This window comes from Protopterus annectens, chromosome 2.part0 (assembly GCF_019279795.1).
Source record: "Protopterus annectens isolate FY-2018-M chromosome 2.part0, PAN1.0, whole genome shotgun sequence".
Lineage (NCBI taxonomy): Eukaryota > Metazoa > Chordata > Ceratodontiformes > Protopteridae > Protopterus > Protopterus annectens.
In genome coordinates, this window is record NC_056728.1 from 1,510,750,510 (window position 1) to 1,510,770,563 (window position 20,054).

Consider the following 20,054-nt stretch of genomic DNA (forward strand, 5'->3'; position numbering starts at 1 on the left):
CAGGATTATGCCATATGGATATATACACACATGCCAAGTGGGCCAGAGGAAGATTAGAACCCCTATTTTTTAGGTCTCATACACTATAGACCATGATTCTTGTTGCATGCACCACAGCTTACATCTGATTTTACACTGTCAGCTGGTAGTTTTAAGGTGGCTGACATCATCAGGCCTTGTAGAAGAGGGTAATGTGGAAGCCAGCAGCAAGTTACAGGGCCACACAAGTGCATAACCATTGCAGGTGGATAGCCCATGAGGGTATGTCTGTTCATTTGCAAGAAGATTAATAGACACACACACACACACACACACACACACACACACACACACACACACACACACACACACACATACACACATAAAAACACACTGACACAGTCACGTACCAAGTGGGCTGGAGTGAAATTAGAACCCCCCACCTATCTAGCCTTATACACTATAGATTACAGTACTTATCACATGCACCACATATCATGTGTGTTGCATGGGTGATTGCAGACACAGTACTTGTGTATTACATAAACTAGGCCTATGTTGACCAGCATCTATGTCCTGCAGTGTGATATTGCTTCATAGTGTTATCTGGATCTAGTGTCCTAGCAGTGTGATACCTGTAAGTATCTTAGTTATGTGTGTACAGTTACTATGGCCATATGTGGTTGCTTACAGTTACATAAGCATACCCGTGGGCAGGGACAAGCTGCCCTATCCATACATGCATTGACAACATTATACATTACACTACATCTATGTGGTGACATCCAGCAGGCACAAGGGTCGGCGGGTAAGTGAAATTTGTACTTCTGCACCCTTAGCTTGGATCTTTTGAGCAACAGTATGGCTGTGTCATAGGGGAGATTTACTCACCATTGTTAGGGTAAGTCAGACAATACAGACATCCACACACATATTTCTGTATATAACCGGGATGTATATATATATATATATATATATATATATATATATATATATATATATATAAAACTGCAGCCGCGTGTGTGTATGATATGTATTTGTGTTTTGTAGATATTTGGGGAGGTGTACGTATCCTTTTAATATATATAGCTATACATATCTGTACATATCTATTTGACACTACATAGTGATAAATATACTATGCATGTGAGAGAGAGATAGTGACAGATGGATAAGTACATGTTCATAGGTTCATAGGTAGGTACTAGGCTATTGAGCCAAGGGCCTAAATAAGCCTAGCCAACAAAGTTCCCTGGCTTACACCACCCAATAAAGATATTTTCCTGTGCCTCTGTCGAGCAGAGCCACAGAAGTGATTCTTATTTCCCATCCACTTATCAAGATTTTTCTTGAAGAATGCTAAGGAGGAACTTTGCTTGAAATAGATGGGTAGCTTGTTCCAAAGTATGGGAAGTCTCTGGGACAGGAATCTATCCTACCAGCATGTCCTGTTTATTGTGGTGACAAGGTTTAGGTCCCTAGAGTGTGTAGCTCAGAGGGATTGGGATTTTTTTAGGTATAGCATGTCCAACAGCTCTGGGTCTGACATCGCTTTATATGTTAGGCAGAGATCACCTCGGAGTAAGCGATACGCTATGGAGTAAACCTGGAGTTTTTTGAGATAGTCAGTGTAGGGCATCTGTCTGAGGCCAGTAATCCTCTTTGTGAGGTACTTCTGTGGCCTTTCCAGCTGCTGCAGATGTCTTGTGAGGTACATTCCAAAAGGGGCATTGTACTCTATAATGGGTCTAATGAGTGTCGAGTACAGGGGAACAATGACCTCTTTTTTCCTAGGTGAGAACCCTTTTGTGATGAGGTGTGCCACATAGAAGGATTTCCTGACTGCTGCAGTGATGTGATTATCAAAGGAGAGACTACTGTCCATCTGGCTCCCCAGGTCTCTTATCATACATTTGGCATTAAGTAGACTGCCACCTATGGGGACGTTCATAGGTAAAGAGTTTTTACCAAAGGGGATGACAATGCCCTTTCTGGCATTGAGCTTGAGGCCATGGCTCTGACTCCAGGCATCTGTCTCAGTGAGGCACTTCTGTAGGATGTCCACATCATTCGGAGACTCAACTATGGCTCCTAAATTGCAATCATCTGCGAACTTCATTAGCCAAAGGCCTTCTGTGTTAGCCTGTACTTCAGAAAAGTAGATACCAAACAGGAGAGGTCCCAGGACTGAACCCTGTGGTACTCCACTTTTCAGTGGTTTTGAAGTCAGATTTGGAGTCTGCAACTTTTACAGTGTGGGTTCTGTCAGTGAGCTAATTGGCAATCCATCTTGTGATGTAGGGATGTATACCTAGTTTAGTGAGTTTAGCTATAATTCCAGAATGGGGGATGGTGTCAAAAGCCTTGTCGAGGTCAAGATAGGCTGTGGGAACCACCTTACCCTCATCTACAGCTTTGGTGACTGCCTAAAATAAGTCGATCAGGTTCATAAGGCATGATATGCCTTTCACAAAGCTGAACTGGGTGGGGTGCAGAGATTGGAGGTTACCAATGTCTTTGTTTAAGAGTTCCATAATGATACGTTCCATGACCTTACAGGCCAGGCTCATCAGGCTAATAGGGCGATAGTTCCTGGGATCAGTGGTGGCTCACACTTTGTGGAGTGGGATAACTGCTACTGTGCACCATTCAGTGGGAACAAAGCCTGATTTGAGACTATGATTGAACATGGTGCTTAGGTGAGGAGCTAGTTCGTGCTGAAGTTCATTTAAAATGCAGCCTTGGATGTTGTCCGGTCCCATGGATGCTGTGTTTTTGGCTTTAGAGAGTGCAGCTTTTACCTGCGTAGTTGTGATTACAGGGACTCTGCATTATTCCTGTATAGTTATGAGCCCTTTAGGGGACGAGAGGGGGGGTAAAGTTAACACTGAACCTTTTTGCCAGGACGTTGGTAATATCAATTGGTTCTGTAATTTTCATGCCGTTGTGCTGTAACTCAGATCAGATCTGGGTGTTGCTACTGAAATTCTTGACATAGCTATAGAATACTTTGTTGTTGTCCCTAGAATCAGTGGCGATTTTGTTTTCATAGCTAGATTTGGAGGATCTTATAATGGATCTCAGCTTCTTACTGAAGCTGACTAGAGAACTCCTCCACTCATGGGATTTTACTCTCTTTTGCAACAGTTTCTTCCTTCTGTTGTAGTTTCTTTATGGCAGGGGACTACCAGATTGGCTTCCTTTTTTTGGAGGATAGCGTCTTGGTTCTGTTTGGGATAGCATGATCCATGCACTCGTGTAAGTACTTATAGGGTGCATATGTGTAGGATTCAGCAGTAATAACTGTATTGTCCATCTGCATGGGTGTCATGAAGTTCACCACTTCTGTCTTAAGAAACATGAAGTTGGCTTTGGAGAAAATTTTTACCATGATTTTTTTAATGGGGTTGGAGGCGGGATGTGGATATGTTGGTTGATTAGCTTATGGTCGGTTCTGATCAACAAGGAGTTGACTACAGGTGTGGAACACCGGTCACTCATGTTGGTAATGACTAGGTCTAGGATGTTGTTGCCCCTGGTGGGGGTGTGGATAAGTTGATCCAGGGCATTGGAATTTATGAATTCCAGAAAGCGTTGAGCGAAATAGTTGGTACATGAGTAGTTTTCCCAGTTAATGGTGGGATAGTTGAAATTGCCCATTATTAGCATGTTTGATTGAACCCTAATATTTTCCAGTTTATCAAGAAAAGAGGAGTGGGAATCCTGGGGTATGGTGGGGGATCTGTTGCAAGCTACAATTTGGATTGCAGTTTTGCCCAGAGTTGGTTGTACTTGGATAACCTTGGAAGCATTACGCTGAGCAACTACCCTGGAAGTGTGGATATCCTTAATGAATATGGATACACCTCCACCTTTGGTGTTCCAGTCCAGGTTAGGTGGCCGAAAAGTGTGGTATGAGTTATAGCCTGATAATGCAGGGGTGCTCTCTGGAGCCTTGAACCAGGTCTCAGTCACTGCACAGATATCAATGTTCTCCATTTTAAGGAGGGCCTTGAGGGAGTGAATTACGTATATCTGTATGTATAGATATTTATACATAACAGGTCATTTTGATGAAGGGGCAACAGGATTGTGCTCATTTTACCTAAGTGTATGGGTATGCCCATTGGGACTGTCAGTACTAATAAGGTGACTCCAGTCCACACCCATCTGTACTTTAGTCTGGGTCTTTGTATGTTGCAGACATGTTTTTTGCATGTTACAGACATTAACATCTGCCCCTGTTTCTGCAGTACTGCACTTCCCTCAAACCAGCCACAGCATTCCCCAGCTGTGTGCTGTACTTAATCTGTGACTGTGGTTGGTAATGTTACACCATCAACAGACTGTTGATCTGCATAGCTCTCAACAACCATCCTGATTTTCAAAGGATGTCCACTGTTTTGCCTCATATGTTTGGTCTGTGCTTCATACATTTGTACTCTTTTGGTAAAGTATTGAGTATTGACATTGATACATTATACTACTTACATTTATGTTTCAGACGTCATATCCTTCAGAACATATGCACTAATGCAACACCTTTACTGCCAGTGACTTTCTAAGTTTTTGAGGACAATATTTGAAATCTGTCCCTATGTTTGGACCTTTATATTTCCAATCTTACTGGCTTTATTCAGATTTCTTGCAGTAAGAGGTATGCCAGTCTTGAAAACACCAACATAGTACTACCTCACATGCAAAAGATGTGATTAATTCCAGATTAGAACCATCAACACCATCACCCATGCTAGCTTCCCTAGTCCACTGAGCTACTGAGGTTATCAGACAAAAATGAATCACTCATCACACAATCAACAGCATACATATTGTACATTGTTATCCTGCATGAGGAGTGACCTACAATGGTGTGAGAATATCTTGTTATAGCCCTTTGACTGCCTGGTCCACTGACATACCATAGGTGATTTTGTGTTAAAGCAGTTGAATGGGTACACTGCTGTGTTGGGGTGGGGCAACAATGGCACATGATCTGCTGGGAGTTACAGTAGTCCAAATATCATGTGAACCCACTGTTTAACACCTCCCTTGACTGATGTGAATATCCCAACCATAAGGTCTAGTGACTATTAAGGAACACATAAAATTGAACTGGGTATCTGTAGTCTCATGTGGACGTTACATCTGTTCAATTATCCCACCATATTTCTTTGCATAACAGCAGACAGTTCTAATAGTAGTAGGAGAAACAGGTCTTATAAAAAGAGTCTACAGTCATATTTAGATATGCTACCAATACATGTAACACTGTACGACTTGCAGAAGGAGTCATTGCTGGGTACATTGCGGGTGCTGCAAAGAGCACTACTGGCTGACATCAAAGAGTGAAACAATACTAATTTCATGAAATTTAATGATACTTTGACTTAGGAATGGCGTCCATTCCTGTCATGGTATTAGAAACCCAAACGATTTGGAGAAATTAAAAAAATATATATATTCTAGTAATCTTTACAATTAGTGTGTAGCTTAGAGACTTACCTTGGGAATGCAGCAGTTGAGTGAGCTGTAGTTCAGGGCAAACTCTGTGTGATGCAAGCTGTACACAACCAATACATGGATAGGTATAGGTTTTGTGGGTTGCCTGGCATCAACACGTTTACTATATATATGTATGTAAATAGGAGTAAGGTGTCAGTCCTTAGGGGCCCTAGGTAGTCAGTGAACGTGTTATGCGCTGCCTTTTAACCAATGCCAGGGCATACTGGGCACACTTACGTCTGCCTATTGGGACATCATTGTGGGCTCCTCCTCTGAGTCCTCCTGTGACTGTGGCTGTTGTGACCTAGGCACTAGTGGGGGACTGTGTATCCCTTCACTTTGCTGACCTGGCTGCAGCTGTTTCCGCAGGATCATATTGTGTAGCATGGCACATACTGTGAACATATGTTCACATGTGGCTAGAAAGTACTGTAGGGCTTCACCAGATATATCAACACACCAGAACTGCAACGTCAGCAGCCCAAACACATGCTCTATGATGTTCCTAGTTTGTGTGTGTGTCTCATTGTGGCGTACTTCCATGAGTGTGTCTGTATTTCTGATGGGTGTCATCATCCATGGTTCCAAGGCATAGCCAGCATCCCCCAGTCAATGGTCATGTGGGCTGTCCCCCCAAGCAAACACCTTGTACAGCTGTGATGCATGCCAGATATGAGAGACATGATAATTGCCAGGGCTGCCAGCACACACATTCATGATAATGCCCTGGGCATTGCACACAACCTGGCAGTTGGAGTTGTACCCCTTCTGGTTGATGTAGATTCTGCCCTCCTCACCAGGTGGTGCCCTGATGTAAACATGAGTGCAATTTATGGCTCCCAGTACCTCAGGGTAGTATGATACATGGTAGAATTCTTGCATATTGCTGGCTCTCACCTCAGGAATGAGTGAAAATAAATGTGATCACTGGCCTGTAGTAGCATGGTCTCCAGAAACTGGTGTAATACCCTGGATGCTGATGCTTGTGAGACCCCCATTATGTCCCCAGCTGTTCTTTTGGAAAGTACCTGTGGCTATTATCCTAAGGCTACACATACCTTTGTTTCCACTGGGAGGGGTTCCCCTCTGTTGGTGCTGGGTCTGAACTGAGGGTGGCAGAGATCAGTGAGTTCATGTAGCAATGTCCCTGTCCACACTGTAGTGCTCTAAAATCTCTAGCTCAAGTAGCCCCTGGAAGTTTACCCTGGGCCTGAACACTCTTCCTCTTCTCTGCCTAGGCCTATGGTCAACAGCACTAGCAGCAGTATTGCCTTTAGCATCTAGCACATACAGATGTAACAGAACTGCAGTAGCCCCTAGCATTATTTCAGTTAAAATTCCCAAGTCTGTACTCTAATGGTGCAGTGTATAGGTGAAAAATCAGACTGTTGGGTGTATGCATACTTTATAGTGTTTCACTGTAGGTGCTGACTGTATGATTGGCTACCTGTGATGCATTCCACCTGCCTAGTATATCATTAACATAGTTTACTGGCCCTAGTTTAAGTTAAACAAGTGTCACAACTAATTATTACATCATTGCTTTTTAGATAATCTCAGTAATGCTGCACGCCATACAAACATGGAGAAATAAGCACCTTAAAGATAAAGAAAGCTTAGCAGTCACTATACACACCCCACTGAATGGTCATGCTCAGCATGGTGGTGCGCCACACAAATCACAGAAACATGCACCACAAAGGTAAATAAAGCTTAACAGCCGGTGTATACACTACCCTGCTGAGGCACAGCTGAGTTCCAATGAGCTAACAATTCCTCAGACATATTCCCTCCTGACGTCAGCTACCTGTTCTGAGAACACCGACATAGTTCTGTGCCTACACAGAAGGGATATGCGGACACGGATACACTTTTGTGCTATTTAGTAACCTTACCTAATTTGCATAGGGATCTGTGCACACAACCAGGAAACTACATGGTTCCAAACTCTACCTAGTTAGCAAAAGCACCATTCTACCATTGTAGATACTCCATGTACAGTCCTATAATGCATTTCTGTCACATACTATTAACTTTGTTTTTTATACTTTTTTTTCATAAAAGCATGTTAGCGCACTGCTGAGCACTGTGCAAACATGTCAGGATCATTCAAAAAATAAAATTATTTTAACTAATGTCCTTTATGTTTTGGACACATGATGGATAGTTTTGCTCATGTCTACATGTGCTATGCTATTTCTGTCCATCTACCTGCATTTTTACAGCCCCGTTGTCTGTTTGTAATCCTGTACACAGAACTTTTCCATGTATACTATAGACACCAACAAGGGGTCAGCAGGGCTGCCTGTCTGCTTCCAGGATTACTCTACGTGCCTCATTTGCATGTGATTCACCTCTTTATGAGGTAATTGGCATGACACAGAACTTCCCGTGATGGCGTGCTTGTGCAGGCCACTCACCAGTGCTTAGTGTTTTCCTCAGCTGCTTATTTTCATGTAAACAATGTGCCATGATGCCTACACAGTAAAAAAACAGCATGTAGCCTTTATTAAATCCCCCCCACAGTGTAATCCCTACCTCACTGTGAGTTGCTAATGGATTGCTACTGTGAGTGATTAGTGGAAGAGAGAAAGAAGTCACAACAGGAATTCCGACTAACTTACCTGCATGGGCTGTGCCACCCAGGATACACTTACAAAGTGTAGAATTAACTTAGCAAGCTTTTAAATGGAAGTAAATAGCACACATTTATCATTTTTGTTAACTGATAGCCAAACTCTCCTGCCTTTGCTGAAAAATGTTTTTCACTGTCATGTATCTTTATCATATATTTAAAGGATGATGATACAAAATGTGCCATAGACTCCATGTCTGAGAGTACAGCACAGATAAGAGAATACTCCACACAATACAAATAGAACACAGAGCTGCATTGGTGCAAACATACTCATAATAGGATGTGTGGTCAATCATTGCATAAAAATATAAGCCACACATATACAAACAAATGAAGCCTGGGAATTCAATAAACTCTGAGTAGGCTTAGGGTGAAGCCTACACGGAGTTTACATGTTTGCATAATGAGCAGCAGTGCTAACTTAATATGCATGATGTGCATCATGCTTATATGAATACATGCATGTGGCCAGCAACAGTGTTGCTGGCCAGGAAACCATGCAAAGCACCATGAACACCTGCAGACATGCAAACTTGTTTACATACAAGCAGACCAGTACTGCCTGAATTGCATGGGCAGCCACAGTGACTATCAGGGTTTAATATAAGACAATGTATAAAGTTCTAACACATTATATGAAAGTGTAGTCAGTGCAGAATACTGTGCAAACTTGTTTTATGCATACCAAATAAAAGTTTTGTTACTGATCAGCAAGGGTACATAGACTGCATTATAAATACTTATGCAGGGGGAGTGTCTGTGTTGAAAAGGTCCACACACATCAATTGTTGGGATGAACACAGAGGGCAGAGGACAGATGAAACATGGTAATACACAGCAGATGAGGGAATGTCAATGTATGTATATCACAAAGACAAGACAGTTGTAGCATTAACAGTAATCATATATTTACATGATACAGTACGTACTGCTGCTTACACCTCCTGTATGGGCATGGTCATATCATTAAACATTTATTGTATATTATGTGACTGTCACCCAAGGTGACATATCAGTGGAGAAGATTTTTCTTTGTGATATAAGCATCCTGACATGATCACTGGAGAGGACATTTTTCAAGGATGATACAGTAGGAGGTGTAGGTACATATTGTGAAGGTGTGCAACATGGTTTGCCTGAATATGAATGTAATTTCAGCAGAGGTCTCAGTCAAGTGGGACACATAGCAATAGGCTCTTGGACAACAGTAGACAGAAACATGCACAATCATGGACAATATCAGAATGATACCACCATTAATCTATGTCATTGACATAAAATTTGTGATTGTGAGTTATGATACATGGTTCTGCATAGCAACACTTGTACAACTGTCATGATTTGTCTGTAATCTATAAGGGAATCAAGCATAACTTCCTCAAAAATGTACAGATTTCAAAGGTATTAAGAGGGACACTGTAATACCTGTAGTTTCATTTATGAGCAATCCTGGATAGATGACATATTTGCATGACATGTATATGCCACAATCCACACATTTACAAATGTAACCCATGACATCAATGTTGTCAATCAACTATATATTTACTGTATGCAATGCAGGAACACATATCACACATGCATCTTGCATAACCCCTTGAAGGGGGTTCTGCACTGTCAACTCCTAATGGTTATGCATCAAAAATACTTAGTTATGGCCAATAAGATGTGTGGGAGCTCAATGTGGCAAATGTGATACACTTGAGAAACTTATCCCTGGAAGATGGTTTGGGACGTACATGCAAATGGGTGCAGTGTACTCAATTACTGGTGTGATGAGGGTTGAGAACAATGAAACTATAATGCCCTATGATTTGGATGTCCTGCACATACTCAGGAGTTGTGCTACATACAAGGGATTAGTCACCACTGTGGGCACATGTTCTGCATACCATCTACCTGAGTACACAGATCACATACTACTTGATCTGCTCATAGGGGTGTACTGTATATATTTTAATTAGGTTGCGGATTTTTTTCATAAAGGAAGTGCACCCCTATGATTTTTCTTCATCTGCTGTGTCTCCATGGCTTTGACAACATTCTTTACTGTGTGTTAATACTGTCTGTATACCAATACAAATCTTGAATTCAAATATTGTCCAAAATTAGCAGTCCTCACAAAGATGGTTAGACAAAGGATGTGTAAGTTAGTCTTGACTTCTGAGACTTAAATAATTAACATGAAAGGACCTAGTAAAGAATCCTTAGGTGTGGACCTGGTCAAGGGTTAGAAGTGACTTCACACACTTCAGCATTATCTCTCATGTATGTGATCCAGGTGTCTACACTCTTGGTGGCGTAGGTGTTCATGCCCACTTGAGAAAGTTTCTCTGTAACATCAGATTATGGATTTGTGTCAAATGTCTTGGTGGCCTTCTTGGAGACATCAAACAGATATAACAGACATGATGTAAACTTAACAAATCAAATATTTTGGTACACAGTTGGGATATTATCTGTGTCTTATTTGATCAGGTCCATGATGACTCACTGGTCTACCTCACAGATAGGGAGAGACAGGATTATTGGTCTATAACTCCATTTATAACTCCATTCATCAGGTGATGGTTCTCCCACCTTCCCAGTCAGACAGATGCCTGTTGCTGTACACTCTTCTATGACAACATAGGCTGTCTGAAAGTTGTGTTGAAGTAGTGATCCAACTGTGTCTGCTAGGTCTTAAGGTTTTAAGGCATGCTATAGGACACCTATGATGTTGTCAGGGCCCATTGATTATGTGTTATTAGCCATAGAGACAGTACAGATGAGCTGCCTTTCTGATAATAAAATCTGAGTAGTGTTTGCTAGTATGTTTTGGCTGATGGCCAGTGGTGACAGAGAGTAGAAGTGGGAGACAAACTGTCAGCTACCAGACTGTCTATTTCCTCCAGTTGAATATGTCTGGTGGCATCCACAAACAGCTCTCTGCCTAGTTGTGTATTCCCTTTAACATTTCACATTTCTTGAAATAAATGATTTGTGAAAATACCTCCAAATACAGCCTTGGTCATGCATTACATGCCACACACTGGTACTGTTGACACTGTCATACAACTGTACCAATGTTACATAATTACATCACTTGCAAAACACATGCCTATATGTATTTCATGTGAGAGCTGTATTTGCGTGGCCTAATGTCATGGAAGGATACATTGCAGATCAGTTATTTGTGGCTCATGCAGCACATTTCCTGACACAAATGCCAGTAGTCACACAATGGTGCTGCTGACCACCTCAATAATTATTGGGAATAGCAACACAGCTGCATATGCCATGCATTCTGCAAGGTTGCAACTGAATCAAAACATGTGATATAGTTGTGTATAGCACAGCATTACAACATGTGGTTGAAACAATACTTATGCGCACATGTAACCAGTATGAATTTATATTGATGTCTGTCACAGATCATTTAAAGATAGTAGGTAGACACATGCACTCCTGTACCATACTGCAAGTGTCACTGTGATGGTGGAAAGATAACTGTATAGAATGTTGATCTGCTCCATTACAACAATGCATGTCCTAATAAGCCAACAATATACATACAAGTGTATCATACCATGTCAAGAGTTCTCAGGAGGCATATCACTACAGATGTTATAGAATGAGCATGTAATGAAATGACAGCAGCAGACATTGATACATTAGCTCACACCCAGATTGTAATACCCTCTTGTAGCCATACAGTACATCCACACCTCAACATAGCCCACTTCAATGACAACAACATTGACATGTCAATGGAAAATTATTACTCTAATATCTATCATTACATAAGATCCTAGCTATTATTATACCATATAAAACAAACTCCCTCTGTCTATATGATGGAAGATTATAAGAGCATTGTGTGTATGTGTGTATTTGTTGGATTGCATTACATTCCACCACTGTCCATGTGGGACATGTGCACGTGCACCTCACCATGACAGAATTAGCAATCACACATGCAGTGGTCTTGAGATGGCTGGCAGAGATGTGTGCATGCATATTTGACATAAGAACATCCTCCGCTCTTCTGCAGGAAGGATGTCCTGTGGCAATAAGAAAAATGAGGATGGTGGATGCATGGGGCAACATTAAATGTTCTCCTAGGTGGTAGTGGAATGAAGAATAATTCCATTAATCATACAGTGACCATAATGTACCACCAACCACACACACACACACACACACACACACACACACACACACACACACACACACACAGACTGGGCCTGATTTGAACATTGCAGTTGTGTAGGTATAGAAGATGAAAGCCATGCAATGCAACACTAGCGGCACCACATATGTCTGACTTTAACACTGTCAGATTTCAGTTTATGGAGAATGATAGCATGTTGGGTGGAGTGTCTGATATGGATGTGAGTCACATTTCTTGTGTAAAATTGTCTCAAAAGTAATATCTGGTTGTATATACACTCAAGTTGCCTACTGTCATATTAGAACACCTAAATGTCTAGTTACCGAAGCTGAAGAACATAGTATTTAACATTAGTGCCTTAGCACAAGTTTGACTCAAATAATGTCAGAGTGCTCTTTGTACAGGATGGCATCATCAGTGTATAGTACACGAAGGTGTTCAGAGGAGGGTCTGACATAGCTGTGGACTTACATGTCATTCTAAAATTATCACCATACTGATTGTAAAAGGACACACAAACCAGTTGACCATGGTGAGAGTAGATCCCCTACCTGATTATCTACAGAGGACAGGCCTTCACACAAGCACTACAGCACAAGTCTGGCTTTTAGAGTGTCAGACAACACTTTATAACTGATAACATCAGCAGAGTCTGGTGACAAGAAGATGGTAATAGGAGTGCCTGACATGCTGGTCTAAAATGATTTCTTGAATGTCAACCAAGTGAACACACATGCAGCAGTTGACCACAGTGGGAGTAGTACCCCTGCCTATTTAAAGAGCACAGTACTTAACATAATCACCACAGCACAAGCTTGACTTTTAGAGTGACAGACAACATTTTATAGCCGATGACATCATGCCTGGCCTCTCCTGGCAGGTGACAAAATCACCATCTTTGCCAATACTCCAGGAGGGTACCACTGCACTAGCATCTGGGGTAATGCTACCTGATGTGGATGGCCCAGGTAGTGCAGGGGCTGTAGAGGTAATACTGCCAGGTTAGTTCCCAGATTTACTGGGCATTACTGCAGCAGCCATTTGACTGGGGTGCAGGCTGAGCCACAGTGGTTGGCCTTCCTCCCAGCACTGCAAATCATTTTGTGAGTTGTCAGAAGTAGATTACATTAGAATGTAGTGACCATACATATATAAAAACAAAAAAGAGAGATAAAAGGTATGGTAAGAGACAAAAAGGAAGATAAGTAGTACCACCATAAGTGGCATACAATAAATTAGTACAATATAAATAAAAATAATTTTATTTTTACATTATTTTAACAACTACAAACTATGACTGATGATCATTCCAAGCAATCCTTACAATATGTATATATCACACACATGCATGATCAAATAAATAAATTAAGTTAACAGCATGGCATGTATGCCAAGTTTGTTGGGATTAAGTAATATTTTTTAAACGATTTTACTATATATTTGTTACCAGTGGCATTTGAACCCATAACATTAGAAAACACTACTACAATTATTCACTTCTACAGCTGGCCTGAGTTACAGACTGAAGCATGCATGCTTCATTTTACAGTTATGATATGCATGCTGAATATGCTATTTATTTATGCAAGAGCAATACTTTAGATAAAATAAAAAATGTTGTGCTGCATGAGTACCCCTTGCATCTCGTAGTCTTTCCAAATGTACAGCACAGGCATCTCTGTTTGTTACTGTCTACTTGGTGGCTGTAAAAGAAAAAGGGAAGAAAAAGAGAAGAGCATTCTGCATACCAGTCTTGCCTATATTCAGCTTTCAATGTAATTTAAATTATCTTTATCTGTATACGTACACAACTATGGGATGTCAGCAGTCATAAACTCATCCAGTCACAGCTGCTCCTGCTTGTACCTTTTCAGGTTGTTATATCGGTGCTTGAATTGATCTCCAGTGTGTGCAATGTAAGTTACACTGGAGAAAGCCTTGGCCAGACTATTCCAAGCCTCAAATTTGTATTGAGAAATGGTATAGTCTCCCTGCAGTAGCCTACAGCTATGGTGCTTTATAAGGAGTCCATTTAATTTTCTGGTCTCTTCTACAGTCTGTCTTTGGGCCCCTAATTTCTTTATAGTTATTATTCAAACCTAAACATCTATGCCAACCACATTTGTGCAATTTTAAGTGGAGAGCAATGATGCCAAGCAGAGAAGAAGGCAATATATGAACTAGGAAGGGCAATGTGATAGTTGACATTATTTTATGGCTTGGATGCTGCTGTACCCCTTTGATGACTTAGCTTTTCAGACATGTATGAGGTATATAAATTTTATGACTTGACACATTTTATATGGCTTTACATAATGATAAAAGTAATTTATACAATGTGAGATTCAAACCTATGTAAAGATGAAACATACTCTTCCACATAGGAGTATTTTCATCCTTGCCATACAAGAAGTGCTTGTAAGTTGTGGTCATCAATTATACACACATGGCAGAGTGGGGGTTAGCCATGTATGTGTGTGACCTAACAAGGTCCTGGTTTAAACATTCATGCATGTGTGACTATGCAAATGAAGTATGAAGTCTATCCAAGGCCAGAAAAGAAAATTATAATTGCAGAAATATAATTGTCAGTATACCCTTAGTCACACATATAATTCATATGAGCTCTGGTGCTATACATTATTATTAGCTATTTATAATTATGTTCACATTGTTCTTCATTTTTTGAAACTTGAATGGACAACCATTAATAAAACTGGGAATGTGCTAGATTAGAATCCTGGCACAACTGTATTGTGAATATTAATTTATACCAGTTGCCACAGGGAAGGTTGGGCTGCAAAGGTATTTTTTACAGTCATCACTGTGCAGAGTGGTCATTGCAAGTGAGACCATGCTTGTCAGACCTGATCATTACTTACACACCTACCTTAAAGAGTTGAGTGTTCAACCATGTATGCGTATGACATGAAAGTTCAGCAAATAAATATTTAATTGTAAAACCATAGTTTTACTGCTACAATTACACAGGTAATACATATCTGATATCCTGTGTATGCTCAATGCACCTGCTAAATATACTTATTTCTGTGTGTAATTATTTTCTAATGTTAATTTTTAAATAACGTAAACCAGAACAGCTGTAATAAAACTAGACTTTGTTGTATTAGAACTCAGGTTCATCTGTACTGTAGCCCGTAACTTACACTTGCTGCCACATGAACAAACAAGCAGCAGCTGTATATTTTCCCATTCATTACTATATATGCATGCTGATCGCCGAGCAATACTACTTTGTGTGTTTGTTCAATGGTTAGCAAAAGATGCAACAATGTATCCTTTTAGAATTTGACAAGTGTCTGTCTATTGTCTGCAGGTGTTCCAGACCTGCAGGTGCACTGGAAGCTTGCTGGCCATTATTGTGTGATGGAAAGCAAAAGATGTAACAATATATCCTTTTTAAAATTGACAATGACTGCTTGTTGTCTGGGCCATTAGACTGTGTTTGCAAAAAGGTAAGTGTTGGACAAATGTTACAAGCAAAACTATTCTTCTAACAAGTGTTTATTAGGTTTTTAACATTAAAAGATAAATGTGGGGCTTGAACCATGATCTAAAGATACCGTATACTGTGTGCTTTTTCGTGGTTACCAGATGTGCTATACACACACTTGACTGACAGCTGTAATTTATGTGGTCTCTATAATATAAGTAACTTAACATTACTTTTAATGTATTTATCCACTTCACTGTATTTGCACTAAGTAATGCACCGTGCAAATATTAATATTATTTAAAAAATTGCAAAACACATTTTAACACACATTACAGATTTTTACACAGCTCTGGATTTGAATAGACTACTAAACCAAAACACAGTAAGAGTACCTTATCACTATTTGCCACAGAAGCAGCTTTGGAATAGGCATGCAAATCATTATACATATAAGCAAGTCCCATTTCCACCACAGTATCATGCAGACATATAGCACTTCTACACTTTTAGTTGGTTGTACAAGTGTTACTTACATATGTAGTGCAATGAAGGATCACACAACCAATAAAGAGCATTGTTTGCACCAGTGCATCTCTGTCTTCTCGTTATATTGTGTTAATTCTTCTCTTATCTATGTTATACTCTCAGACATGCAGTCTAGAAGGTATTTTGTATCATTGTCCTTGAAATGCATAACAATATTTTATCACAGTAAAATACAGTTATCGTTAAAGGACTGAGAGTTTTGCTATTAGTGCATGGAAACTGAGAAATATGTGCTTTTCACTCCCATTTCCAAGAATGCTAAAATTACTTCTACACTGTGTAATTATATCCTGACTGACACACCCACTGCAAGTAGGGAGTCTGAATTGCTGTTGTGTATTCCTTCTCCCTCCCACTAATCATTCAGAGTTTTAAGCCATTAGCAACAAACACTGAGATAGTGCCTACACTATGGGCCAGAGTCAATAAAGCCTACACTAAGTGTACATTCCTCTGAGTGAAAAGACAACACAGACATAACACACAACTTCTTCCTCCTAATTGTAGTTTTCCTACTACTACTCTTGCAGCTTTAACTATTGACAGGGATTCATAAAGGTTACCATGAAGTGTAGACTACATGTACACTTAGTCTAATCTTTCTGATTGACTAGAAAAAAAAAATGAATAATAATTTTATTGAATACATATTGTGTACACTTAGTGTAGGCTTTATTGAATCTGGCCCTACGTTTACATCTGTGACATGAAGCCAAATGTTTGGAATTCAGCAATTCTTGTGATTTCACACCTAATTTGCATCTTCTCTGCGGTCCGAGGCTTGAATCTATACCACAAAAAGGTAACTATTTAGCTAGGGAACTTGAAGGTGAGGAGACTTGTGTATTTGTACAACACAGAGGAATGATATTCCTTTTGATTTATCTGTTTAGAATGCTTCTGATGTTGTTAAGGTATACTCACATTTTTCAAGTACATGCTTGATTTTTTAACATTTTCCAAATAAAACATTTATATATATGCATAAAGGGATTAAACTGTTCCATGCACTGACTTTCAGAGATAGACAGCCTTATTAACATTACGTTTTATTTTTAAACATGATTACCTTACAGTCTTCTATGTTATTCCATAGAAATGTAAAGTACTATATTGTCAATGGCACAAGGGTGTTATGTTTCTAAGATGGCCCATAGACACCACCTGGGGAGTGCTGTCCACAGTCAGAGGTGACTAGCAATTGTATACAATTGACGTTTGTGTTGTAAATGTGTACACATTTTGTGTGAATTGTGTGGAAGGCATTTATAACAAGTGCATTATGTGTTATTCCTTGAATTTATGGACTGTCAGGTTGCTGTTTTGGGGGCTGAGTAGTATTTGTTTGTTGCCACAGTAAAAGTTGGGTGTCAAGAGTTTTGCTCTTGCAATTGTGTAGTCATCCTGGTATTAACTGTGGTAAACAATATTGTACTCCATTGGTATTCCTTGTTTTGGACTGCACATTGGTTTGTGAGTTTGATATGTTACAAACACAACAAACTTATATCATACACTTTATATTTAGTTACATTAGCAAGTACCGAGTTTAGATTTGGTATTTCAGAACTGGTACCTTTGAATTCAAGAGGAGGGTGGTGGGGATTTTTTCTTGAACTTAGGGAATTTTACTGGATAATTAAGTTAAAATCCCACTTACCACTGGGTATTAATGACTTGGTTTCCATTTCACCTGTTTTAAAGAAAAGGGCTTTGAATTTCTAAATTATTCAACTGCATTTTTTTAGCTGCATTATTTAGTTTGAATTTTTATCTTGCATAACTTGCTACATAATACGTTTTTATATAGGTGTTTATTTATATTTTTGTATGTATATCTAAGTTTGTATTTGATATGGTACAAAACAATATTTTTCTGTGTGCAAAGGTAAATGGGGTACTTTGTCCTTTAAGAAAATATAAAGGTAACAACAAGATTCATTTTAATTGTCATCTTAAATTGCTTTACTTAATAGCTGATTAAGTCTTTTTAAATATGTAAGCAAATGAGTCTGGGTATGACATTGTTCTGATGAAGTTCCAAGTTTGTTGTGGGGATGAAAGTCCTTAACCTGTATTTATTAATTATTCTTTTTTTTTTTTGTCGTTTTATTTGCTTGGACGCCTGTTTTTTTTTTTTATACAGAATGCATTCTTTTCTAGGAGTATGGAGCTTATGGTGTGAAACTACCAAAGAGCCAATTTTGTTCATTCAACAAGTACATTATGTGTTATTCCTTGAATGCATGGATTGTCACTTTCCTGTTGTTTTGGGGGTGGGGGATCAAAGTAGTATTTGTGTGTTGCCATAGTAAAAGTTGGGTTTCAAGAGTTTTGCTATTGTAATTGTGTAGTCATCTTGGTATTTCTTTGGTAACAGTACTGTACTCCATTGGTATTCCTTGTTTGAACTGCACACCAGTTTGTGTGCGAGTTTGATATGTTACAAACACAAACATATAATGCACCTTATATTTAGTTACATTAGCAAGCAACAGTATGCAAGCATCTGTCTTTCATTTGTGTTCTTAGACATTTCTTGTTATATTCCATGTTCAGCACATACCTTGACAGTCCAGCAGTTACAAGTGTTTTACTTCTGGACTGAGTCTACATGATGCTAGCAGTACACAGCCATTACATGGGTAAGTAACAGCTGTGAGTGTTGCCTGGAATCAATGTTACTGTAGATATGTGCATAAGAAGCAGGCTTTACCGCCTTAGGACATGACCATGTGTGCTATCCATTGCATCTTGGCCAGGGTGAGGGCATACTGGGCATGCCTATGTCTATCTACACTCACAGTGAATGTTGGTTCCCCTTCTGACTGTTTGACTCCGTGTGGCTTTGGTGACCTTGCCAGTGATGCTGGAATGTGTGGCCCTTCCCCTTGATGTTCCTGCTGCAGCTGTTTTCTCAGAATAATATTGTGAAGCAAGGCACAGACAGTAAAAATTTCAGCACAGGTATGGGGATTGTACTAAAGGGCCCCACTGATGTATCTAGGCACTAGAACCATGACTTCAGCAGCCCAAATACACACTCTATGATATTTCTTGTTTGAGCATGTGCCTCATCATAACATTCTTTGGTGAATGTGCATGCATTTGTGATAGAAGTCATCTGTCATGGCTCCAGTGCATACACTACATTCCCTAAATAAATGGCCCTCTGGGATAACACTCCTGGAAAATTTGTGATAGAGTTGGGAGTTGTGCCAGATATGTGAATCATGATAACTGCCAGGGTTGCCATCAAACACATTCAGGATGATCCCCTTAGCATTACCCATGACCTGACAGTTAATAGAGCGGAAGCCCTTTCTGTTTATGTACACCCTTCACTGTTCCCTGAGTGGTTCTCTGATTTCAATGTGTGTGCACTCTATGGCACTGAGGGCTTCAGGGAAGTGTGCTACAGGATATAAATCCTTCATAGTTGCCTCTCTGTCCTCGGCTGTATGAGGAAACTGTATATAATTACTGGCATGTTGTAGTATAGCAGTCTAGAATTGATGTATGATCCTGGATGCTGATGCCTGTAACACCCCCAGCATATCCGCTGTTGGCCTTTGAAATGTTTTTTTAACTAATATTTTAAGTGCTACACATATCTTAGTCTCCACAGGTATTGGTTCCTCTTGCTTTGTCCTTGCTCTCTTTTGTGGATGACAGAGGTTGCAGAGTTCCTGTAGTGTGTCTGTATCCACCTTGTAGCACTCTACAATTTCCACATCATGCAGACATTAAAAAGTTAAATGGGTTCTAAACACCATTCT